The sequence below is a fragment of the Lethenteron reissneri genome, chromosome 32, assembly GCF_015708825.2.
Source record: "Lethenteron reissneri isolate LAM-NWPU_2019-01 chromosome 32, ASM1570882v1, whole genome shotgun sequence".
Taxonomy (NCBI): domain Eukaryota; kingdom Metazoa; phylum Chordata; class Hyperoartia; order Petromyzontiformes; family Petromyzontidae; genus Lethenteron; species Lethenteron reissneri.
Genome location: NC_083810.1, coordinates 7,550,571 through 7,578,216, shown reverse-complemented (window position 1 = coordinate 7,578,216; position 27,646 = coordinate 7,550,571).

The window sequence follows — 27,646 nt, the reverse complement described above, 5'->3', positions numbered from 1 at the left end:
TTTTTTTTTCTTTCACAGATGTCCAGTCGACATGTTTACACGTGGCACACACAGAGTGACACAGAGAGAGGACACAGAGTCTTTGCCACGTCTAGTAGCCACTCCGCACAAATAGAGACATGATGATTTTATTCAATCAGCCCTGTTGGCTTTCCATATATATGTGACTTGTTATTATTATTATATACAATATTATTAATCTGCCTTTGTTTAAGGCAAGCAAACTCTTGACCGGCGTTGACCTCCTGGGTCTCATCATTAAAGCACAAACGGTATAAACAAAAACTCGGCACTGCCTCCACGCACACATAAACACATTGTTGTTCGAGCACAATAGAGGGGTAATTTGCGAGACGAACGACACGATTTGATGATCGCTGACCGTACGTCACACGATGTATCGCCAAATATTGCTGGCGAAGGCGCCTCGAGACAATGCCGACGCATATTGATCTGACATTTGCAAAGGTTGACCCTTCAGGGAGGGGCAGGTGGGGATGCTGTGATCACCCGCACTGACAAAGGGGAACAGAAACTGAAAAGGGGGTAAGGGTGACGCGTCGGAAGAGGGGGAGCCAAGGGTGTGGTGGGATCGTTGGTCATGGTTAGTATTAACACTGTTGGTGAGTGGGTTATGGTTAGTATTAACACTGGTGGTGAGTTAGTTATGGTTAGTTTAACACTGGTGGTGAGTTAGTTATGGTTAGTTTAACACTGGTGACTAGTGGGTTGTGGTTAGTATTAACACTGGTGGTGAGCTGGCCGCTTGGTTATTGTGGGATAGCAATAGTTACTGGTTGGCCATGGTCAGAGGCAGGGTTAATTGGCAGGGTTAGGGGTGAGGCGAACATCAGTGGCTAGGCACCTTGGTGACATTTCCACATGCTGATCGGTAGTTGTTTCTGGTTGTGTACACTCACCCACAATAACATTGGTATCTGAAGACATTATGGACCTGTGTGTGTGAGTATCGGCATGCGTGAGTGTGTGTGTGGGTATCGGCACGTGTGCGTATCGGTATACGTTCGTGTGTGTGGGTATCTGCATGGGTGAGTGTGTGTGTGTGTGTATCGGCATGCGTGAGTGTGTGTGTGGGTATCGGCATGCGTGAGTGTGTGTATGTGTATCGGCATGCGTGAGTGTGTGTGTGGGTATCGGCATGCGTGAGTGTGTGTGTGTAGATCGGCATGCGTGAGTGTGTGTGTGTGTGTATCGGCATGCGTGAGTGTGTGTGTGGGTATCGGCATGCGTGAGTGTGTGTGGGTATCGGCATGTGTGAGTGTGTGTGTGTGTATCGGCATGTGTGAGTGTGTGTGTGTATCGGCATGCGTGAGTGTGTGTGGGTATCGGCATGCGTTTGTGTGTGTGTGGGTATCGGTACGCGTGAGTGTGTGTGTGAGTATCGGCATGCGTGAGTGAGTGTGTGGGTATCGGCATGCGTGAATGAGTGTGTGTGTATTGGCATGCGTGAGTGTGTGTGGGTATCGACACGCGTGTGTGTGTGGGTATTGGCATGTGTGAGTGTGTGTGTGTGTATCGGCATGCGTGAGTGTGTGTGGGTATCGGCATGCGTGAGTGTGTGTGGGTATCGGCATGTGTGAGTGTGTGTGTGTGTATCGGCATGCGTGAGTGTGTGTGGGTATCGGCATGCGTGAGTGTGTGTGTGTATCGGCATGCATGAGTGTGTGTGTGTGTATCGTCATGCGTGTGTGTGTGTATCAGCGTGTGAGTGTGTGAGTATCGGCATGCGTGAGTGTGTGTGGGTATCGGCATGCGTGAGTGTGTGTGTGCACTTGTTTGTAGGTTGATCTTCATGACTGCCGGCTGCTGTCAGTCTTATTTAAGGCCGCGGTCATGGTTATTTAAATTAATTAATTAAATTAAAGACTCGTGTCCGACTCGCTTAGCGAACACATCGCCTGATCAGCCAAGGGGTCAGGGCGGGTAGGGGAGGTGGGGGGGGGGGGTGACCCCACGGATCGCTCCCTAAAGGATTCCTCGCGCCCTCCCCCCCTACTGCATCTTCGAGGAATTCTAAATTATCTGAAATGATTTAATTCGGCACATTTGCCTAACACGAAGGCGAAACAATGTATGGGTTTAACAATGAGCGCGCTCTCTCTCTCTCTCTCATTCACTGAAAGAGTGTAGTGTCTTCTTGGTTCTTTCGGTAAAGTCACGTAGAATGGAAATATAAAATAATAAAAATAAAACATAATAAAATAATTTTCACGACGTTTCGGCCACAACGCAAGTAGCCGTCCTCAGGTGGAGAACAGGTCTGTCGAGGAGACAGAGTCTCGGCTACTTGCATTGTGGCCGAAACGTCGTGATAATTATTTTATTATGTTTTATTTTTATTATTTTATTATTTCAATTCTACGTGACTTTATGGAAAGAACCAAGAAGATGAATCCCTGCAGTCACGAAAGCTTTAGAGTGTAGTGTGTTGTTTTTTCTCTCCCCCAGTATGCATTGGTTTTGAACATTGCTGAAAGACACGTGCAGCGATCACACCGATTACAACTCTCCCCGCGCACAAACCAGTGTGCAAGCCTGTGCATTGTTGAGAATTATCTGAATGCTAAAGGATGAACGGTGAATGCGTAGTTCTGCAATTTCTCGCTCAAGACACTGCTGACGGAAAGGGGCCTCCACTAGAAAGGGGAGATCCGGAGGAGCCAATTGACAAGGGGGAGGGGGGGGGTTACGTTGGCCTACTCTTCCTGCTGTCAATTGCAAAAGATATACATATGTGGGCCGTGTGCAATCTTTAACAAGCGAAGTCATTTTCCCTACTTTTGAATGGACACCGCTAGTTTTGAAAGCAAGACATGTAAGTGATATTGTCTGCTGTCTGCATGTCTGGCCATACGAGCTGTACCCTCATCCCCATTGGCAGCTCTGCTCCTGGACTGGAAATGACACCACCATCCCAAACCAGCTGGTCCATGTAGCGACCTCAGGTGACTATCTAAAATACTGTCCTAGTTGTGTCCACCCCGAGGAGAGATGGCAGGTGGAGCTGACTGACCGACATGAATAGACGAGAGGACGAGAGGATACGTATATTGGAAAAGAATGTCAACATACATACACGAAACCGACGTGTTGAACAACAAACAACAGAGATCACAACAACAACAAGTTCAAGTAAATGTATTAGGTATAGCCCTGTGAGCCATTCGGCTCTTGAACAACAACAACAACAGCAACAGTCAGACCTTGCAGTGAATCGTTGTTCAACAACACCAACAACAACTTCTATCCACGTGCAAAACAAAAATAGTGGGTGAGAAGTTAATTTCGAATTGGGGGGTCGATAATGGGGGGGGGGGGGGGTCGATGGTGGGGGGGAGGGGGGATTGAGGGAGCCTGGCTGGGATGAGAGGTAAGCGGTGAGCGTGGGGTGGTGATGGTGGTGATAGCGGTAGCGGGAGGAGCCAATCGCGACTCGCAAATGAGTTTCCGTCGGTGAGCGTGCGTGCGTGCGGGCGAGTGAGGGCTGACAGCGGAGTAATTGAGTTGTCGGGCAGAGAAAAGTCACTCGCGGTGGTGGATTCTGGACGGCGGAGGCGGAAGAGGCGAGACTCGTGGGCACGGCAGACAGCCGCGTCAAAGCGGCAGCTGCTACCTCTCCGCCGGCCACGTGGGTCGTCTGACTCCACCGCCGCGCGAACCTTCTCGCTCTGTGCACTCACGTGGCCACCAGCAGCAGTAGCAACAGCGAAATTTTGTTCCGTCAACAACTCAAAAGACCGATTGCAGCCCCCCCCCCAACATTACACATCCCCCACCCCAACACCCACCCCACCCCATACCCCCCCCCCAAAATTTGTTTTTGTTTTAAAACGTCCAGTGGACAACAACAAAGCAAACTGGGACACGAGAAAAATGAAGGAAGAAAAATCACGCGTACGCATGTAGTTACGTAACGCTCTCTAACAGGGATAGCAATTGCACGTGTTATCGTTTGTTTTAAGACGCAGGTAGAGGAGACGTTGACGACGATGACGATGTCACGCGAAGCACGAAGTGCGACGACGCGAGATGACGACGCTGCGTAACGATGGCATTGTGGGAATGTGACAGCCACTTAGTGAATGGATGTGTTTTTTTCTAGAATGTTAACGGGAGTTCACAAATAGTTGCACTCCGTGAGTCACGGCTAACAAAATATTCAGTGACGCTGCCACTGTGATGGCAGTGGTGCAGAAGCACAGTTCACATGAACACAATAACACCGCGTGTGACCTTCAGAGGGAGTAAATATGACGACGTTCCGGGCAATGACCCTTCTTCACGGCGTGTAGGCCAGAGAGGTAGAGCCAACTGCTTTACTTCTCAACTCTCTACTCAACCTCCACTCGTGTGTCCCGTGAAGAAGGGTGATTGCCCGAAACGTCGCCTATTAGATATTTTTATTTTGAAGGCCACGCGCGTGCGCGCACACACACACACGCGGTGTGTTACAGAAGAACGTGTTTAAAGTCTTTCTCCCTTTCTCATAATTTTCAAGCTTGCGTACCGTACCACACGTCGACCTACTCATTGACATGCTAATTTTTCCTCTGCCCCCTCCCTCTCTCCGACCCCGCCCCTCCCCCTCTCTCTATTTAAGGCCCCGTCACAGAGACGATCTCTCTCTCTCTCTTTGTGCCCATGCGTGTTCTCTCTCTCTGTGTGATATCTGTCTGCTTATATGTCTGTCTATAGTTTTCTGGTTAGATTTTTGTTGCTATGTATTTCTTTATACCTGATGATGATTGCTTGTGTTGCAATCGAAACGTCGTAGTATTCTATTATTTAATTTATTATTTTATCTTTATACGTGACTTTACCGAAAGAACCAAAGAGTAATTCCTGCAGTCACGAAAGCTTCAAATTAAGATTGTGTTGAGAGTCCATTCATCAACGTGGAGCACGTGTGATACATAAGCTGCACACGTCCACAAAGGTGCGCCAACACGCACAACGCAACGTGGACGCGTCGATGACTAAGCACGTGCATTTAATAATTTATTTTAATCTACTTAGCTAACAAATGGCATGCCTTAATGTGAAACAATGAATTGATCCGAGTAAAAAAAAAAATCTATTCAGTTTTCACATACGAATATGTATGCACCCGGAACTTCTTTTGCACCGTGCGTAGCCAACCGTGCTAATCGGGGTTGAGAAATTTGTTTTCAGTCGAGATTGAAAAGTGCATCGCTACAGTGGCCTCCTAAGATCGGAAGGAAGAGCGTTCCAGACGGCCGCAGAAGCGGCATCTGAAAGTGCGCGAGGTGGTGACCGCCCTTGTTCGATGGCCCAGCCAAACGCCGCTACTGCGAGAATGAGCGCGGTTCGTGTGATGGTCCACGCTCCTTGACGAGGTCAGCGAGGTATTGCCGCTTATTTGCGACAAGCACTTTGTGTGCGGTGGCGGTCTCGCGTAGTGCGGGAATTCAACTCGACTCGCCGGCGAGTTAGCGCATCGCGCGATGAACCCGGCGATTCGAGTTAGGTGACGCATTTTCTGAACCGGTCCCTGGATTCCCCGCGGTCGACTCAGCCTTAAACGAGTACCTGGTGTGATGTGCAAAACATCGCCACTGGGGAGTGGCGTTGGCCACCCACCTCTTTGTGTGCCGCGCCGGCCTTAATAGGTGCCCGCTAACAGCACTTGCCCTTTGAAGGCCGTATGAGGGAACTTTGTTCTTTGCTGCTGTTGTTCTTGTTCGTTCATCAAAGTTGATGATGACCATGGCACGTTTGTCATTTTGTTGGGTTTTGATGAGTGCGCAGATGGCTGAAGAGGCCAATCCGAGCCCGGAATTCCCTGTGGCACACTGGACAGGTCAGGGAGGATGTAGAGCTCTGAGGTGCAGCCACACGTCCTTCCTTGGTAGATTTGCGCTGCTGCCTCTTCAAGATAGCACAGGAGCGTCTCCTACTCTCACAGAGGACTGCACCGTCCTGTACTTCTCTTCTCCAGGCAGGTCGGTCCTGTGCTACACGAGCGCGACTAACAGCGCATGGTCTCTCCCCATGTAGCGTGCTGGCTTACTGTCGCATCAGCCGAACCATGCAGCCCCCGTACACACCCTCCCTTCCCATGAAGGGAGGGTGTGTATGGGGGAGCTGGTGCAGGGGGCAGTGTGGGGTCACGTGATCCACGGTCTGATTCTGGTGACGAGGGCAGTCACAGTGCCGACTCTTGTTCATCGTTCATCGAGGAAACAGGTGTGCACATCTGCCATGCACTCTTCTTCTGCGATGTAATTCAAACGACTGCGTCCTGGCTCGGTCAAAAGCCCGACGTTGTGATGGCCAGTGGTTGAGACGAAGTACGGATTGGCAGTCAAAGGAGGAAACATGCCCGAGGGGACGTACATCGCCGAGATGGAACGGTGTGTATCGGACTGTCAAACCTATGTTTGCTTCTTCTTGAGTCAATATATATTAAAACATGAATTTAACGTTACTTTCAGGAGTGCCACCATTCTGCTTCCGTACCATCACTGGAGTGGTTTCTTACATCGAAAGAAAAATAAAAACACGGAAAGGTTGATATAAATGGTTCACGAAGGTCATGGGGAACCAAACAATGGGCAATTGAGAGGGCAAAACAACCACTCAAAACAAACTAAATACAAAAACGGAGCGTTTTACAATCGACCGCCTACAATCCATCAGATTCGGTAAAAGTCAATAATTATAAAAATACACCGTTTTAGCCGAGCTTTTGTGGACTCATTGGAAAATGATGGAGACAATTAAGTTCTCAAAAGCCAAGGCCTATACAAACAAACATGTGCCATTGTCATCAGCATGCTCACTCATTATCTATCCGTTGTTGGATGTGGTCCTGCCTACTTTCTCACCATCGCTCACAGCTGTGCACGCGATTCCACAATTCGTCTCGCTCCTGCCCACACGCTCATCTCATCCCGTCGTCATCCTGCCGGGCGAGTTTTTCCTCCACTGGCTGCCATTCTTTCGCCGGTCTCATCCATCGGTTGTCAACCCCCCCACACCCCACCCCTGTCGAGTGATGTGTTCCTTAATCCCCGGGGAGATGGAGGGACGAAATCAGCTCGCGTGCGGGAGCTCTGTGGATGGTCGCGTCGCGTGACCGTCAGAGACGGCGACGACTTGGGGAAGCAGGGGGAGAGGGTGGCCTTCATGCAGCAGTAGATAGCCCATGGCTGACGACGGACATTGACGGAGAATAGGGTTGTTTTGATGGGACCGAGGTTATAATTTACCCCACCCCGCCACAAGCGGAGTGTCGGTATTTACCGCTACGATTGCCTTTGCATCGCTGAGGCCAGCGAGCACCCACGGCATTCCTGGCAATTTGTCCATTCTTTCTCGCGAGAGGTCACGCGGCAAACGCGCGTGGACAATGCGCAATAATTTACGGGGCGATTGTTGCACCGCTCGAATGTCATATAGCGACCAATATGACCATTCAGACGGGCATTTTTCACCGGGACAGATTTTTCTCTCTCTCTCTCTCGCTCTCTTTTTCTCACACGGAGCGTGATTGTATAGCAGCCGGCAATTGTGATGAATGTTAGGCTGCGGTTTGGCAGCGGAAGATTTTATATATATATTTTTTGCATTGTATTTATTATTTTCGAAACGGCTCGTCAGGAAATCTGACGCGGAAAAAAAAAACATTGCGCACAAAAAATTCGCGGCGGTCGTGAATTTGAGGTCGGTTAAATGTTTGAGTGTAACAAGACGCAGGCTGTGTCAAACTGCATCGTAAATCCCCCACCCCCCTACTCCCCAATCCCACCCCCGAAGCACCCCCCTTCCTCCTCCCCACTGCCCCCCCCCCACCCTCACGTATTATCGTCAGATATCTTTTTTTTTTTACATTCAATACATCTCGCGATTGTAGGGAAGGTGCCTGCGGCAGCCTCAACGGCCGAGAGTGAAGCGGAAACCCGTCGACCGATTGAACCGACCGAGGATCTGTCAGCTTGCTGCGGAGCACGACTCCGCTTAAATTGTGCGTGGGGGGTGGGGTGGGGGGCATGCTTACAAAACCTCTGGGGGATGTGCGGGAGGGAGAGGGTTGTCACGACACGGTCAATGTTAAGCACAATTTAACCAACTATTAACACGCCGGACAGATTGGATAAAGATGCGGTCTGCGATTGCGTCCAGCGCGCATGCGACGCGAGTTGTCTTCACGCATTTCATCTGCGCATTTGTCGAGTCGAAGTCGACCCTTGCAGAAGCCAGTTCAGCATTTGTCCTTGCCGCGGCCAACGTCTGTGGCGAGTGATATTATCTGAACCGGTCCTGGGCTCGCCTCTTCACAATCGAAAACGCGCACTGACCACCAGCGTAGGGACGTATGGTCATACAACGCAATGAAATATGGTCATACAACGTAGTGAATGATGGTCATACAGCGCAGTGAGGTATGGTCATACAACGTAGTGAATGATGGTCATACAACGCAGTGCAGTATGGTCATACAACGCAGTGAAATATGGTCATACAACATAGTGAATGATGGTCATACAGCGTAGTGAATGATGGTCATACAACGTAGTGAGGTATGGTCATACAACGCAGTGAAGGGTGGTCATACAACGCAGTGCAGTATGGTCATACAACGCAGTGCAGTATGGTCATATAACACAGTGCAGTATGGTCATACAACGCAGTGAAGTATGGTCATACAACGCAGTGAAGGGTGTTCATACAACGCAGTGCAGTATGGTCATACAACGCAGTGCAGTATGGTCATACAACGCAGTGCAGTATGATCATACAACGCAGTGAAGGATGGTCATACAACGCAGTGCATCATGGTCATACAACGCAGTGCATCATGGTCATACAACGCAGTGCATTATGGTTATACAACGCCGACTCGCCCTTCCAGTCTCCACGAGCGACACGGGACGGGGAGGCCGACCATCCATCAGTGATATTATTGTTGTTGTTGTTATCATAGGAGTATCGGATATTTGGGATTCAGATAAGGCGGTGAGTCGATGTCGTCGGGATGTGACCTTGGTTTCGTTGGCGCTGAAGGGCCAAGCCGCTGACCTTACATCCCACGGAGAGAGAGAGAGACACACACACAAACACACACACGCACTGGGTTTGTCACACATCAAGCAAGCACCCACTCCCGAGCAGTGTGAACTGCCCCGTTTACTTGCCGTCACCAATGCGGCATGAAAGAAAGAAAGAAAAAACACACTCACGTTAAAAGTTTACGCATTTTCGCCGGGTTTCACCGCCATCTGTCAGCTGTAATTTCTGCTCCGCCCAATGCGTTATGCCGAGCCTGCGCCGACTCACACAACCTTAATGAAGATTCAGCACGTGAAGCTAATGCTGACTCCACGCTGCCAAGCCGCTAATAGTGATCGTAGATACACGCGGACGCGGCTGTCCACGCGCGGCGTAGATCACTCGCATCCCGTTGTCCGAGTGGCGCGGCGAACCCGCGCGATGACATTGAGCGAGCGCAGGGTCATGTCCACACCATGGGCGGGTAGGGGAAATTAAAACCACACACACACACACACTTTACAGCACGTTTAAAATACATGTTTTTTTTTTGCGTGGTGCTTTCTGTTGTTGCGTAAGTTTGGAGGAACAAAAATATATATTCGGGGGAAGGTGTACTGGGAGCTGAAATAAAAATGTTATAAAACGAAATGCGGACTGCGAAGAATTAAATATATTTTATTTCTATTATTTATTTTCATCTGGCAAGGTTTGCCACGAGAAGAGTGCGGGTGATAGACCGACTCGATCAAGGGCACGGGTTCACAGATTGTATCGAGTGGTGGGTGACCTTGGCACCTCTGTCGTTTTTTTTTTGCTCACATTATCTAATTAAACTAAATCGCACCGTTCAACTTTGAATTCCAATAAGTGCCATTTACTTGATTAAATTTTCGTAGTTCTTTCGCACAATTGGTAAGATGGTCAGACACACACACACGTGTGCGCTCTTCCGATAATACATCCTATCGTTCCACTGTATCTCGAAACTAACGAAGGCATTTCACGAAGGAGTTTAAATGAATAAAGCTGCACGTCATGAATTCCATTAATTTGCAGTCACAATCAGTGGCGCTGCTGGCTTGAAAAAAAAAAGAACCGACGCTTCTACGGATCACATCTACGTTCTGACCAAATCGTATTTGAGCGCTTTCCAGGGTCGATTTGCTCACGGGGCCTAATGTTTTCGCACAGGCGTCCAGGAATTCAACGAAGGTTGCAAGGAGGAGGATGGATTGACCGGATGTCCTCGCTCAGCCGCCGGCAATCGGACGAACGCCCTTGACCCATCGAGGGCCAGGCCTGCCTCTCTGCTTCGTGAAAAAATTTGACAAAACAAAGCCAAAAGCCGTTCCACTCGATGCGATTTATGTGACACACCTACGCGCCGCGCACAGCCTATGCGCTGTACCGCTTGAGTGTTTCCATAACGCCACGATGCATTTAAAGCCACGGTGCATTTGATCAATGTACGGCTTCGGGTGTATTGTTTCGCTATGAGTTCTGATTGTTATGCATTACTTGCGCTCCCGCACTGCTTATTGAACTAAATAACAATATAGATCTGCCCGCTGTCGTGTTAACAGAGAGGAAACCGGATTTGCTTTGAAGTAGGTTTTTATTTGTTTGGCGTGCATTTCAAATCGTTTGGTGCGGATTTCTCAGTCTACTCTTTTGTACTTTTGCAGGTGAATATTTGTTACAATAATGCAACTCAGCGATAAAAAAATATACGTTTCAAAGTTTGCCGGCGAAATTGATCGGCAAAAAACTTTGGATAATTCATCGTTGATTAATTGGAGGTTCTTTGTTTTATCTCGATTTGTTAATCTGCAGATCGATGTTGATGATGGGAGAGGACAATTCATCTTGCCACCCCAGTTCTGCCTCCCTCCCCCTCCCCGCAATTTCCGACTCCCTCCCGCCCTCAAACCGTCCCCCCCCCCACTCACTGCCCCATCACCACCACCACCCCCGCATCACCACCACTGCACAAATAATCCAACCCATCCCAGCTCCCTCGCACTCGCTGTCTCTCCGCACCCTAAATCCTCACACTCCCGTCCCTCGCCCCTCCACCAACCAATACAAAGACAAAGATCTCCCGGTATAGCCTGAACAGACTTTTGGGGCAAGTGCTGTTAGCGAGCACCTACGAAGGCAAAAACGGCACACGATGGGGTGGGTGGCCAGCACCACGTCCGACCTCCTTTGTCTCCGTAGAAGCACCGCACCAGGGACTCATCTGAGGCTGAGTCGACCTGGGGGTGGTCCAGGACCGCTTCAAATATCCATCACTGGTGTTTGCTGTGAGCGGAACTCGAACTCAGCTCGCCGGGTTCGTAGCGCAACGCGCTAACCGCTGCACCACCACTCCCCATCCCACAAAGACAAAGACCCCCCGTATAGCCTTAACATACTGTTGGGGCAAGTGCTGTTAGCGATCACCTATGAAGGCCAAAACGGCGCACGAGGGGGTGGGTGGCCAGCACCACGTCCGACCTCCTTTGTCTCCCCAGTAGCGATGGTTACACACCGCACCAGGTTCTCATTTGAGGCTGAGTCGACCTAGGGGAGGCCGAGTACCGGTTCGGATAATCGTCACTGGTCGTGGCCGTGAGCAGGAATCGAACTCGGGTCGCCGGGTTCGTAGCGCAGTGCGCAAACAGCTGCACCACCGCTCCCCATCCAACAACACACACACACACGCCCGCCCTCACAACCTAGTCTAGCTTCTCCGCAACCCAATCAATACCCATTAACTCCCCTGTTTGAACACGGCCCGTGGATTAATACATCACACCCAAAACCAGGACAACAAAAGAAGGGAGTAATTTTTCTTCTTCCTCCACCACCACCACCACCACCTCCTCCTCCTCCTCCTCGTCCTCCACCACCCGGGGCCACTCTCATTATTCCGCCTTCGCACGTCGCTGTTGTTGCGGGTGCTGTTGAGTTCCGAGTGTGTTTGCCCGGAGCTCCGATTTAAAAGACGGTGCCCCCCCCCCATCCCCCAGAACCCCCACCCCCCCCACACCCCCCACCTCCACGTGCTCGCGTGGAATAAGAATGCGTGTACGAGACCTGTGCGGTGGCGGTGGTGGTGGTGGCGGCCTACATTTGAAAACAACAAAATAAAAATTTTGCATCGGACAAATGGTTTAAATGTTTTGTTTTGTTTAATAAACTAAATAAATAATGACAACTCCCCGAGGAACACGGACACACTAATGCACCCTGTCCATTACGGGCGCATTAAAGGGAGTAACGTTTTCCCACGAATCTTTTGTTTTTTTATTTTTCTTCTGTTACTCGTGTCAGATTATGTTTTTTTTTTTGGGGGGGGGGGGCAGTGTAATCGCGTTACATGATCGCTGACGCTAAGTCGCTTGTCTTCCCTGCAGCTGAAGGCTACACACAGGGACGATACGAAGACTCCACGTCTGCTCGATAAAGCTTCCCCATCATCATCATCATCACAGCCAAGCTCAATACACCGCTGGATGAAGACGTTCCACAGCCCGGCGCGCATCTCTCCCCGATCTGTGATGCAGCAATCGAACCGCGGTACCTGCACACGCGTTGATTCCATCTCTCCATCTCCTCCCGGGGGACGCCGCCCTCTCGGACGAGTTCCATTGAAACGAGTCTGAATGGAGTGTTTAGCCAAAGTTGAGGAGCGTTGTGCAGAACGTGACACGGCGCAAATGAGCTTTCTAAACAAAAGTTTCAAACTAATTTTATTTGGATTTAAAGCTTTCGTGACTGCAGGGATTCATCTGCTTGGTTCTTTCGGTAAAGTCACGTAGAAGGGAAATAATAAAATAATAAAAGTGAAACATAATAAAATACAATTTTATTATTAATAAAATAAAAAATAAACGTAATAAAATACAATTTTATTATGTTATATTTTTATTATTTTATTATTTCCCTTCTACGTGACTTTACCGAAATAACCAAGCAGATACTATGGGAACCTCATTTGCCAGTAAAAATATGATAATTGGTTGTTTACCCTTCCATCTGGCAACAAAACTGACACCTTTTTTACAAGGAGTCATGTTTGCATAGACCGCAATACCTGCAGTCATAAATACAAACAAAAGACATAACTCTGATAATGTGCACTGTCCTTGAAGTTGATTGGTCCACACCCGAGACAGCTGTATTGCGGTCTATGCAAACATGATTTCTTGTTAAAAAAGGTGTCAGTTTTGTTGCCAGATAGAAGGGTAAACAACCAATAACCAAGCAGATAGTTTTATTTGATTTACCAGATAAGGCCCACTGAGCTACATCGTTTTTTTTCAGAAGCGACCTGGCTATCCAAAAATTTCACTCGTCTAAGTCGCTCATTATGTGGAAATGTACAGCGGCCAATTACTCGAAAGGCATGTTTCGAAATATGGAGGGAAAACCAGAGAACGCCGAGAAAAATACACGCGACCACTGGGAGAGAAACACGCAAACTCCAAATGTACAGCAGGCGTCAGAGTCGGGATCGAACCCACGACCTCCTGCATATCAGGCGAGGTAGTTAACATCTCCTAGCCACCGTGTCGCCCCCTATTGAGCAGGCGATTGCCGACAGACGAGACTGGTGAAAGAAAGGCAGCCAAAGCAGGGTAATTCTAGATTTGAAGCTTTCGTGACTGCAAGGATTCATATTCTTAGTTTTTTTTCGGTAAAATCACGTAGGTAAAAAAATTAAATTAAAATTAATGAAAGTAAAATAAAAGTAAAATATGTTTTATTGGACTTTCATGAATTTTACTTTAAAATTAAAATTAATAAAAGTAAAATAAAAATAAAATAAATTTTATATTACTTTTATTAATTTTAATTTAATTTAAAAATTAATAAAAGTTAAATATTTTTTTTCTTTTATTAAATAAAACATATTTTATTTTTATTTTACTTTTATTAATTTTTATTTAAAATTAAAATTAATAAAAGTAAAATAAAATATAATATTTTTTATTTTACTTTCTTTAATTTTAATTTTCATTTTTTACCTACGTGACTTTACCGAAAAAGCAGGGTAACACGCGCGAGAGGACAAGACCCCACAGAGACGGAGCTCTGGACAGCATCGCATGGGCAAGAAGCGCGGCGCGATTTTGGCATCGCGGACTGTGAGCCGCGATGACGTAATGGTGAACAGCAACAGAGAGATAATGACTGATCATGTATGGCGGAGGTTCATTATTTATTTGCTGCCTCGGCTTGTGAGCGCTTCAATGATTCCATCAATTTCCAATGAGTCAAATGCCTATTCATAGTTCACTAAAGCGAGACAATATTGCTTGTTTTTGGATTTGTTTTTCTCTCTCCAGAATATCACCTGCGTGACGAATGGAAGAACATTATTTTTTCTCAATATGGCTTTCTGATTTGGATGGTTGGCCTCTAAATTATCCATCTGTTTTGGGTTTGCGTGGCCTTCCTGAACAAGTTATAAAATTGCGTGTATTTTTTTTATCTCCAGTATATGACTGTACGTGATGAAAGCTATAACATAATTTTCTCAATATGGCTTTTTGATTTGGATGGTTGGCCACCAAATTATCCATCTGATTTGGTTTTGCATGGCCTTCCTGAACAAGTTACATTAGGGTGATATGAGGCTCGCGGATGTGGAAAATCTTCTTCATCCCGTCAATGAATGATTCCGTTTCTGCGTACACGCTTGGAAAACAGATTTCGCAAAGTTCGCACCATTAACAGATGGCCCCGCTTCTTTTAAAAAAAATTTTCATTTCATTAGAATGCCCCAAACAAGCATGAAATGCACAGATACTCTGCATCACCGCGCAGACGAAAATGGAAATCGGAGAACACGACCACGATCGTGAACTGAAGACGTCCCAACAAGTGATGGGGACACGGAAAGAGCAAAACAAGGCAAGTTGACGATAGGCAATGGAATTAGGTCAGCGACGGTGAATCATTATCGGACCGTAACGTACAAAACACAGAGTCGATGTACCTCTGCTACATGGCACGCACTCAACACGTGCTGGCTCAAGCGACATGGTTAACGTCCACTGCCTCATTTCGATTAAAAGCTTTCGTGACTGCAGGGATTCATCTTCTTGGTTATTTCGATAAAGTCACGTTGAAGGAAAAAAAAAAGATAATAAAATAATTCTCACGAGGTTTCGGCCACAACGCAAGCAGCCGTCCTCAGGTGAAGACCAGATCTCTCCCTTCTACGTGACTTTACCGAAAGAACCAAGAAGATGAGTCTACTGCATCATTGCGCGCTCAAACCTCGTAAGCTCAAGTGGCCTCCTCCTCCTCGTCAGAACCTTCTCCGTCACACATCCGGTCACATGGAGCTCGCTCTCACACGTTGGAAACTCTCCTTTTGTCGATTCGTGCGTGGGCACGTCACCCTTAGACAAAAGAACAGCGCTTACTTGCACAGTTACCTCTCATTTTTTCAGCGCCTCTTGGTGTGATATTATATTCGCAGTTTTTTTTTATTTCATGGTATTGTATTTGCGTGTTTTGCGTTTATCACCCTCAACGCTTCGGTTGTTAGTTGTGTAATATCCCTTAAGCACCCTGTACTTGTTGTCTTTAACGTTGATGTTTTTGTTATTGTTGTTGTTGTTGCTTTTGCTGTGCTCACGAACCACGGATCTTTCTTGTAAAATAGCCGGGAAATTGGCTAAACGGCTTAAACCGTGTAGCACATCAACTGTAGCTCAACACTCAACACTCCATTCGCGTCGACGACGACGTCTCTCTCGTTCTCTCTGTGTACTCCGCACACCGGCGTGCCTATCGTCACGTCCGTCAGGCTATTCTCTTTTTGCTCCACTCTTGTGTCCTTTCCCTTTTCAAGTTCAACTTGGCGCGCGTTAACACATTTTCGCCAGGTAATGAATGAGTGAATGAACGGGCGATGGCATTTGCCATCAGCCGCCAGCGTCTCTGCGTGAGCGTTCAGACTCACGTGCGGACGATTGCGGGCCACCTCGTTCTTTTCGTTTCCGCACCGACCTCTTCACAAATGTTAAAGCTATTTAAACGAAAAAAAATATTTATTTTATTTCACCAGGTAAGACCCCACTGAGCTGTGCAGCTTTTTTCTCCAAAGCGACCTGCCCACAAAATGATAGTTCAACTAAGTGGCGCATCACGTGGACATGTAATGCAGCCAAATGCTCTGAACGCGTGATGTTGATTTTAAATGTGGAGGGGAAAACCGGAGGACCCGGAGGAAAAATCTACGCGACCACAAGGAGAACAGGCAAACTCCAAATATACAGCAGGCGTCAGGGTCGGGATTGAACCCACGACGTCCTCTATACCAGGCGAGGGAGTTAACATCTCGCCACCGAGGCATCCAAATATTTACACTCGCCCATCGTATAACTGCTCCCCCCCCCCCGCCACCACCACCACCTACTCATACGCGCACCTCATCATCATCACGATCCATGCGCAGACAGCCACTGCACATTTAGTTGCTTGCTTCCACTTTCCTCCGTCTTGCGTGCCAACATCCTCAAGTAGTGCCACATCTTCCTGGCACCGAGAGAGAGAGAGAGATGTCTGGCACCAATCTCGTATGCCGTCGTCAAGCCATTATCTATGAGGTCTTCCTTTCTTTGCGGCTGCTTCCATCCTCCACGTGTGTGTCCACCTAATCTACCGCAATCCCGCAAAATTGATTTTTGTTTAAATCTGGCGGCTTCCCCGGCTGTCATGGGAACGATAACGCAGCCCGGGATGATTCGTTGTCCGCTGTAACAAATCTCGCGATCAAGCCCGGTAAAGTGGGCGTCGTCCGTCTCAGAGCCTCGGTCTCTTGCGTTGGCTGCGATCAATGTCACCTCGCTCTGCTGCTGGAGGGGGATGAGGGGAGGGTCAGGGGGGGGGGGGTGTGGGGGGTCAGGGGGGGGGTATGGAACATCTGGAGGGGGTGGTGACGGGTGACTGGTGAGAGGTGTTTTGTGGTGGGGGTTGGGTAGGTAGTGATGGGACGGTAGTGATGGTAGAGGGGGGGGGGCTCCAGTTAGGGATGGAGATATCGGGTGGGGGTGTCGGGGGGAGAGACGACGTAGAAGTAGAAGCCAGCGGTGACGGCAGTGGCGCGGATGTGTGTGTGTGTGGGGGGGGGGGCTGCACAGAACCACAGCACCTGCTCTATGTGGCGGCCGATGGCACTTGCGCGAATATACGACGCGCAGTTCAAGCGGAGCGCGAAACCCCGATTAGGCAAATGTGCCAAATGCCTCCTCTATCGCAATGGCAGTCCCTGTGGACGGGGAGGCAAACAAAATGTGGCATTATCGGCCAATCCATCTGCTCGCGGTCAGCTGTCACATTCGCTTCCCCCGCCCTCTCTTTCTTCCCCCCCCCTCCTCCACTCCCACCCCACCATGCTCGTGCCCTGGAACCATACAAATCTCTCCCCCCAAGTTTGAACGTACCTTTTTGGAGTAAGCGTTGTGAGCGAGCAGCACCTACGAAGGTCGGCACGACACACGGAGCGGTGGGGTGGCCAGCACCACTCTCCGCCGCCAGCACACACACACACACACACGCGTACACACGCGTACATTCATACAAAGATCACCCGTATAGCCTTGAACATACTTTTGGGGCAAGAGCTGTGAGCGAGCACCTATGAAAGCCGGCACGACACACGAAGGAGTGGGTGGCCAGCACCACGCTCGGCCACCAGCACACACACACGCGCGCGCGTACATTAATTTAACGATCCCCCCTTAAAGCCTAAAAGCATGTTGGGACCAATGCTGATAGTGAGCATCTTTAAAGGCTCGGGGAAGGTGTGGGGTGGGTAGCCAGCACTACGCCCGGCCGCCTTTGTCTCCCTTCGTGGCAATATTCACACATCGCACACAGGTACTCATTTGAGGCTAAGCCGACGTTGGAGAGGTCCAGGACGGGTAGAGATATTCGTCGCTGATGTTTGGCTGTGAAACAAATTCGGGTCGCCAGGTTTGTAGCGCAGCGCGCTAACCGCTACGCGACCGCTAAACTCATACACACAAAACAGACAAAGATCCCCCGTCTCGCCTGTAACAGACTGTTGGGGCAAGTGCTGTTAGCGAGCACCTATGAAGGCCAGAACGGCACACGAGGGGGTGGGTTGCCAGCACCACGCCGGACCGCCTTTGTCTCCCCAGTGGCGATGTTACACACCGCTACACCAGGTACTAATTTGAGGCTGAGTCGACCGAGGGGAAGGTCCAGGACCGGTTCATATAATCGTCACCGGTGTTGGCCGTGAGCGGGAATCGAACTCGGGTCAGTTAGGTTTGTAGCGCAGCGCGCTAATCGCTACACCACCGCTCCCCCCCACACGTCACCACGACGCTTGTGCCAGGCCAATGTGCACCTTGAGGCCACGTGAAGTGTCGAACGCCCGCTGGCAGGAGGTCACGGGGCAGACCCAGGTGCCACGGGTCGACTGACTGAGATGACCGAGATGACTGGCTGATGCGCCAACTGTGCCCCCTACTGTGCCAACTTGCTATGCTTTAGCCACCCGGCGCTCCGCTCGTTGTTGTGAGCGTCGCTCCTCCGCCCTCCGTTGTTGTTGGAGGGCGACTGCCTCCAACTGCCCAGTAGCGTCCCTCACGAGCCTCCTCCACAGAGGCCGATTTTGACACCACTGGTACCAGTCATCGGCAAGTCCACTCAGCTCCATGTCCTCCTGTACCACATCACTCCATCTCTTCTCTAGCCCGTGCCGCGCCCGTTTAGCCCCCTCGATCCGGCCGAACAAAAGCTGTTTAGGCACGCGGTGGCTGGGCATGCCGGCTACATGACCCAGCCAACGCAGCCTTAGAGACACACACACACATAGAGACACATACACACACATAGAGACGCACACACACACAGAGACACACACACACATAGAGAGACACACACAAACACGCGTACACACGGGTTGAAGGGCAAGGGGCCTGGCAAAGCTCATGTCTCCAGCTGGTCGGCGTTTTGCTAAATGCGGCCACACTGGAGGGATTTTTTTTTACTTTAATTGCCTTTTATTCCACATGCACTCTCCCCCTTTCATCTCCCCTGCCCCCCCCCCTCTCCTAACCACCCCACTCCCAAGCCGGACTCCCCACTTCAACACATTTCCTGCCGGACGAAATAATGTCTACAAATTATTGGTTGAGATGCGCGTACAAATATTCCATTAGGTGCGCGGTTGCAAGGATATGTAATCCCCGTCGCCTGGTTACACAGGACCTCGTGGGTTCGATCCCGGAACCCCTGACGGTGCCTGTTGTATAAACACACCATGGAACATTTTTGTTGCCAGAGTTAAAATAAAAATAATAATAATAAGAACAAGTTGTTTACCTTCTTGAAAATAATACAAGGTTGAGATATTCTAACGCCAAATAGATACCTTTTGCAATGAATCACATCTGCATTAACTGCGCGTACTGGTGGTGAATATGCAAACAGACATGGCTCTGATAATTGTGAAGTATTGGAAATGACGGCAGGAACTTCTTGACGGGTAACACACTTTTATTAAATCTTGACGTGTCACAATACAACGTGTGGTCTCTATTCTTCTGACTATACACTCCACTTAACTCGTGTAGACTCTATGCCTCTGGCTACACACAATGCACTTGACTCGTGTAGACCCTATGCCTCTGGCTACACACAATGCACTTGACTCGTGTAGACCCTATGCCTCTGGCTACACACCATGCATTCGACTCGTGTAGACCCTATGCCTATGGCTACACACAATGCACTTGCCTCTGGGTTACACAGAGTCCCGGTCCCGTTAGGACAGCGGGACTAGGTACCGCAGGGCCCTATCTCTTCGATCCCCGTCTTCATTCTTCGCTGGTTACATACTGCCTTCACGCCTGTGTGCATCCCCTTTTATAGCCCCTGCTCACGGGAGACGGAGCTGATGCGGACGTCGACGTGAGCATCGCTCCTTAGTTAACCAATGACGACGCGCTATCTCTACGATCCGTTTTCCCCAGCGCGTGTTAACACTACTCAACCAATCACACCGCGCTGCCACCCGATCACTCCCTCTCAGCGCGTCACCGGCACACAGCCAATCAGCACCACGTAACCCACGACCCCGCGCTGACCCCTGATCCTCCACCGTCAGCGCGCGTCACCACATACACAGCCAATCACTACGCGCTGACACACGATCCCTACCCCAGCGCGTATCACCACTACAATTGTATAAGCCTTGTTTTTTAAACTGATTGGCCTGCACCAGAGGCAGTCTTCTTAATGGCCTAGTCTCACTGCCAGTGTTAGACCAGAGAACGCCAAACAGTACAAAGACAATGCACGTATCATTTATAGATTGGGGTGAGCATTTATATCATGGGACCCTTGCAAAATGTATCTATGTGGTGGTTGAACATCTTAACACCTGCTTTGTTGCCATGAAGGGTAAAAGCTATTTTTATTTTTTATGCATGAACAGATATTTGTCAAATTTGACCAACATTTTTTTTTTGGAATATGCCCCCTCTCCTCTGCGACAACTTTGCAGATTAATCCTCTTGAACGACTCATTGACGTATAAATGGGTCAGTAATAAAGTGAAATTATAGTTTAATTTGAAGCTCTTACGGTGATGCCTGCAAGTGATAGAATAATTAGAATTGACTAGCCCCCGTGGCCCACGTGCTGTGAAGAAGGGTAGCCCGAAACGTTGCCTATTTAATAGCCTTTTCTATTTGAAGCCACTGTGCAATGGACGAATATGTTGAGTTTATTTGAATTGTTAAAATGAGGTGGGACCCGCTGACTTGGCTGCATGGAATATTTAAAGCCACCAATGAGAACAAATTTTTTGTTAAATATGTAAAAAATAAAATTTGGTCAAATGCTGGATACACTGGGTCGGTCATGAGGTATGTTGACCATACTTCACTGGGACGGTCAGCGCAGATTGGTAAAGGGGTGGCCCAGTTGAGATTGTCATTCACGTGCCAACCATAGAATCGAACTCAAGGCACCACAGCGCAGTGCAATAACTGCTGCACCGACACTTCCTTATGCACACCGATGTTACACACGGCTTGTATAATTTATATCGAATTTCATTCCGTCCTCGGGGCAAACATTTGGCAACAAAAACACACACCTTAAGTCTCCTAATTTCCAATGCTCTTATATGTTTGAATTTGAAGTTATACATATGAAAGGAATTATTAATGATCGCAATTTTTCGCATACCTTGTGCAATTCCAGGGGAAGTGCTCGAAGCCACCTTGCAGGAGTCCGATATTTGCATACACCCATTTACGTCCCGTGATTGCTATTAATATTCCCGTGTGTGTGTGTGTGCGCGCGGCGCGTGTAGCTTCCCACTAATCAATGCTAATTGGCGTGCTGAGATGGATTAAAAATCTCCGGCTCCGCAGGTCTGAATACTTTCCCATCCACCCCTCCCCTCGCACCACCTTCCCCTCGCGTGCCGTGAAGCACGTGGCTCTCGATCCTCGCTGAATCCTGATCAGGTGGAGCCATTTTGCTTCCTCCTCCTCCTCTTCTTCTTCACCCGAGCGTCACGGCCACTCGTGGTTGCGCAGGTCAAGGACAAGAGGTCACCGTCTCTCTATGATGCTGCTGCTGCTAACATCCACCGACCCCCCCCCCCGTCTCTTCTGCCGAATCGTCTACATCGTACACAGGTCGCATCGATGGCGAGAAAGCCCTGCAGCGTTTTCGGACTCTCCGCCAATGTCGATTCTAGAGCGAGGGTGCATCATCAAAGTCCTACGGGGAGATGCGTCGGCCGATGGTCGATGGCTTCCAGGGCAGCAAGGTGGATTGCTGCCACTGTTGTAGTATCCTCTGCTGCCGTGCCTCTGGGGGATGCTGCAAGGCAGTGTTCTTCGTTGTAAGGCCCGCGGGCCCCTGGTGGCCCCTGGTGGCCTTTAGTGTGGCCTCTTCGACAATACACGGAGAGTGAAAACACCCCCCACCACCATCATCATCATCATCGTCGTCGTCTTGCTGCTGTCAAACCCAACAATGGATTCAAATGTGTGGCGGCCGTCACAACGATTACCTCTTATTGGCGATAGTGCTCCCCTCCCCGAGACGTGAAAATTCGTGAAGTGTACTGCTGTACGTGCATCGGGTCACTCATTTGCATTGGGGCGATGTGGCTCATGGGACTGTGGCTTCGCGAGCTCTCGATTTCGCACTTACGGATTACAGCGGTTGATCGAATCTTGCCGCGTACGATGTACCGGGGACACGGCTTTGATGCGGGACCCCTTGCGCCTCTGCTGGAGATTGAATCCGCGAGGTTCTGTGGTTTGTGTGACTGGTGACCGGCTACAAAGGACGGTGGTGGAGGGAACGCCGCAAGGAGCTGGCGGGGGGGGGGGGGGGGGGACATCGCGATATCATGGGAGGTCAAGCGTCACACTCCGGGGCGAGAAGGAAGTCATCACCAAAATCGGTGACCGTGCCTTCTGTTCTTCTACTGCCCATACGCCTTGGCCAGTGGTATTCGCAATCCGGAGACAACAGCGGTGTGTCTTCTTGGTTCTTTCGGTAAAGTCACGTAGAATGGAAATAATAAAACAATAAAAATAAAACATAATAATTAAAATATTATTTTATTATATTATTTTATTATGTTTAATTTTTATTTTTTTATTTTATTATTTCCATTCTACGTGACTTTACCGAAAGAACCAAGAAGACGAATCCCTGCAGTCACGAAAGCTTTAACTCGAAATTTAACAGCGGTGTGGTTAATAATTACAATAATAATGTATTTGTCTATCTATCTATAGAGGAGAGCCACACTAAGTCGTATGACTCTTTTATCAGAAGGGTCCTGCTGCTCTGGGTTTTTATTTGAAGATGAATGTCAACCAATGAATGATGAGTGTTTATTATCATCATCATTCTAATTAAACGTGGGAGGAAAACGGAGCATCTTAAGAAAACCCACGCGCGTGAGAGGGGGCAACCCTCTATCCCCCGTATAGATAGAAACAGACGGCTGTTAGTCCACTTGCTGTACTGCCTTCTCAGGGCGAGCCCGGGGTACGGGCACCTCCTCTACGCCCACGGGAAGGAGGGAGTTTTGTTAAATCTGTGCCGTGATCGACCAATCATCGCTGCTGACTCTACACTATCGCTGCATTCCAGGCAGCCGCGTGCAGCGTAGCCACCACCACTCCCCGATTTAAACCCCCACCTCAACACGGGTTTATTCTCTCTTGCTTTCGGGTTCTGTCAATTAGCTCCATACCTTCTTAGTTTGCCCTCCCCTTGGCCAACGATGAATGAATGTATTTAGTTGTGCGATGTCACAACGCCTTCAGTGTAACATTGTACGTGTCGCAGATATCTCTGTTGAAAGACGCATCGATCAAAGAGCGAGAGAGAGAGAAGCGGAGAGAGAGAGTTAGAGAGAAAGAGAAGAGGAGTCGGACACGAATGCCGCAATGGTATGAAACAAAATACCGTGCAGTAACGCGCTGCCAGGTGGGACTGGCCTAATTCGCCACACAGTCAATAGCGAGACCATGTATACTTGATGTGGCGTGCCGGTTGCGGACATATTTTCTGGATAGGCGAACTCGGACCGAATCATTTAAAAATGTATAATCCTTGTGTAATTATACGAGGGTATCTAAGTCTATGACAATGTGTGTTAGTCTATGGGTCTCGATGTAACTCTTTGGTTCTCTATGTAAGTCTTTGGGTTCCAAACGTACGTTTCTACAGGGATATTGAAGTGTTTGGGTCTCTGTGTAAGTCGATGGGTTTCTACGCAAGCCGACGAGGAATAATGCACCGGATAATGAAGAGTAGCCCCTGGAAATCCTAATTCCGGTTGGGGGGAGGGGGAGAAGGAGGAGGGGGACACGGAGAGAAATCACGTAAGTTGACCCCACGCGCTTAAGGGCTGATAATTCATCAGTGACCCTCCCCCCCACCCCACCCCCCTCTACCTCTCCCAGAACGCTCAGAAAATTAAAACCGCACGAAATGCGAAGCTTCATAAAATATTCCGTCAGATGATTTGCATTACATATGAAACTCGCATTATTATAAAACATGCTCGTAGAGAGCGGGTGATAAAACACTTCCGAGGGTCGTAATAATGGGGCCCTAATATGAATCAGCTCCACCCCCCCCGTACCCCCCCCCCCGCCCCCCCCCCCGCAGGCGTAGCTGGGGGGGGGGGCTGGGGGGCATCGCGGCCAACAGCACGGCGGAGTCGCCCCGCCCCCCCCAGCACGATGAGACTAATTCAGGACTGCAGTAAGAAGTGCTCGACATTTCTGGGAGAGCATTTTACATGTGGTCTGGCGCTCGTGTATTAATAGACCATTTATATGTAGCAATCGCATACATTAGATTGAGCGGATATTGGATTTTTTTTAAACGTACGAAATGAGAGCGGAGCAACGGCGAAGCGGTCTGGGCGAGAGTGGTGGTTGTGGTTGGTGGTGGTTGCATGTCGGCGAGGGTGGTGACTGATGGGATCTTTCATGTGGAAGTGAGCTCAGGTGAGGCCAGGGCAGGTGAGATGGGACGTGAAAGTTATGTAGGTGAAACCTACAGAGTGTGAGGTTCAGCTCGGGTGAAACCAGGACAGGTGGGACAAGCGAGGGTGAAACCTGTTCAGGTGAAACCTACACCACAGGTGACTTCAGTTCAGGTGAGACCAGGACAGGTGAGATGGGAGGTGAGATTTATTTAGGTGAAACCTACAGAGTGTGAGGTTCAGCTCAGGTGAGGCTAGGACAGGTGGGATCAGCGAGGGTGAAACCTGTTCAGGTGAAACCTACACCACAGGTGACATCAGCTCAGGTGAGACCAGGACAGGTGAGATGGGAGGTGAGATTTATTTAGGTGAAACCGACGGTGTGAGTTCAGCTCAGGTGAGGCTAGGACAAGTGGGATCAGCGAGGGTGACACCTGTTCGGGTGAAACCTACACCACATGTGACTTCAGCTCAGGTGAGGCCAGGACAGGTGAGATGGGAGGTGAGATTTATTTAGGTGAAACCTACAGAGTGTGAGGTTCAGCTCAGGTGAGGGCAGGACAGGTGGGATCAGCGAGGGTGAAACCTGTTCGGGTGAAACCTACACCACATGTGACTTCAGCTCAGCTGAGATCAGGACAGATGAGATGAGCTTACTTAGATGAAACCTATAGATGTGAGTTCAGCTCAGGTGAGATTAGCTTCGATGAAGTGTACATGGGTGAGATCAGCTTAGGTGATATTTAACAACACAACATTTATTTTTCCCAGAATTACGTTCCAATTTGCGCTATCGGTGTCAGGTTCATGAAACAAAGCGATGTCTGGAATCGCAAGACGGCAACGAGCAGTGTCAGAAAACGTCCCCCACAAGATAACATCACAGAAATCCTTCTGAGGCCACGTCAGTCAGCCTCATTGTCCACACGATGGGCTCACGCAACAAAATATATATATTCCTATTCATTCCCTACGATTAATTTAATTCTCAGGACTGGAATTTATCCACATTCAGGAAAACAACCGCGTATAATGTTTTTGTTTTGTTTGCAGTCAATGGTGAATGGGCTGAGACAATCAACGCACGGATGGATTTTGAAAGAACTGAAACGAGCTCTAGATTTGAAGCTTTCGTGACTGCAAGGATTCATACTCTTAGGTTGTTTTCGGTAAAGTCACGTAGGTAAAAAATAAAATTAAAATTAATAAAAGTAATAATAGAAATAAAATAAAATTATATTAATAAAAGTCATAATATAAATAAAATAATGTTATTTTATTTCTATTATTATTTTGATCAATTATAATTTTATTTTTTTACCTACGTGACTTTACCGAAAAAAACCCAAGAGTATGAAACGAGCTCGACAATAACCATAACTAATTTCTACTAGCAATTCGTGACCGCACAGTATTCGCTGGCACTCGATCACACGCAGACAGAAAGAGAGAGAGTGAGAGTGAGGACGACTTAGAGATGCTCTAGGAGGTAGGAACTACAGACGAGGAGCGGGAAGGCAGCAGCATCAGCAGCATCAGCAGCAGCATCAGCAGCAGCATCAGCAGCAGCATCAGCAGCAGCATCAGCAGCAGCATCAGCAGCAGCAGCAGCAGCATCAGCAGCAGCATCAGCAGCAGCATCAGCAGCAGCATCAGCATCAGCAGCATCATCAGCAGAAGCAGCAGCATCAGCAGCAGCATCAGCAGCAGCATCAGCAGCAGCATCAGCAGCAGCATCAGCAGCGTTGGCAGCAGCATCATCAGCAGCAGCATCAGCAGCAGCATCAGCATCAGCAGCAGCATCATCAGCAGCAGCATCATCATCAGCAGCAGCATCAGCAGCAGCATCAGCAGCAGCATCCAGCAGCAGCAATCAGCATCAGCAGCATCATCAGCAGCAGCATCATCATCAGCAGCAGCATCAGCAGCAGCATCAGCAGCAGCATCAGCAGCAGCATCAGCAGCAGCATCAGCATCAGCAGCATCATCAGCAGCAGCATCATCATCAGCAGCAGCATCAGCAGCAGCATCAGCATCAGCAGCATCATCAGCAGCAGCATCAGCAGCATCATCAGCAGCAGCATCATCATCAGCAGCAGCATCAGCAGCAGCATCAGCAGCATCACTCAGCAGCAGCATCATCATCAGCAGCAGCATCAGCAGCAGCATCAGCAGCAGCATCTAGCAGTAGCATCAGCAGCAGCATCAGCAGCAGCATCAGCAGCAGCATCAGCAGCAGCGCATCATCAGCAGCAGAATCAGCCAGCAGCATCAGCATCAGCAGCATCCTCAGCGCTAGCATCATCATCAGCAGCAGCATCAGCAGCAGCATCAGCAGCAGCATCAGCAGCAGCATCAGCATCAGCCAGCATCATCAGCAGCAGCATCATCATCAGCAGCAGCATCAGCAGCCGCATCAGCAGCAGCATCAGCAGCAGCATCAGCAGCAGCATCAGCATCAGCAGCATCATCAGCCGCAGCAGCATCACTATCAGCAGCAGCATCAGGCAGCAGCAGCAGCAGCATCAGCAGCAGCATCAGCAGCATCAGCAGCAGCATCAGCAGCAGCATCAGCAGCAGCATCAGCAGCATCATCAGCAAGCCAGCATCAGCATCAGCAGCAGCAGATCATCAGCAGCAGCATCTCATCAGCAGCCGCACAGCAGCAGCATCAGCATCATCATCAGCAGCAGCATCAGCAGCCGCATCAGCAGCATCATCAGCCAGCAGCATCGCAGCAGCATCAGCAGATCATCAGCAGCAGCATCAGCATCACATCAGCAGCAGCATCAGCAGCAGCATCAGCAGCAGCATCAGCAGCAGCGCAGCAGCAGCACTCAGCAGCAGCCGCCACCCGCTATGGCTGGGGAGCCGGCGCTACCAACGATTGCGCAAGCGGTGTCCTAACGAGCGACACCACCAATAAGCAAGCAGCAGCCACCTGCGCCGCTATATCATCGTGGGAGAAAGCGAGCTGCTCAATTCAATTCCCGAAGAAGCGAAATTCCCGACGGAGCGAATACGTCGGACATCGTGTGGAACAACACGTGGTGGTCAACCCGGAAGTGCATGGGAGAGATGGAACTCACGACA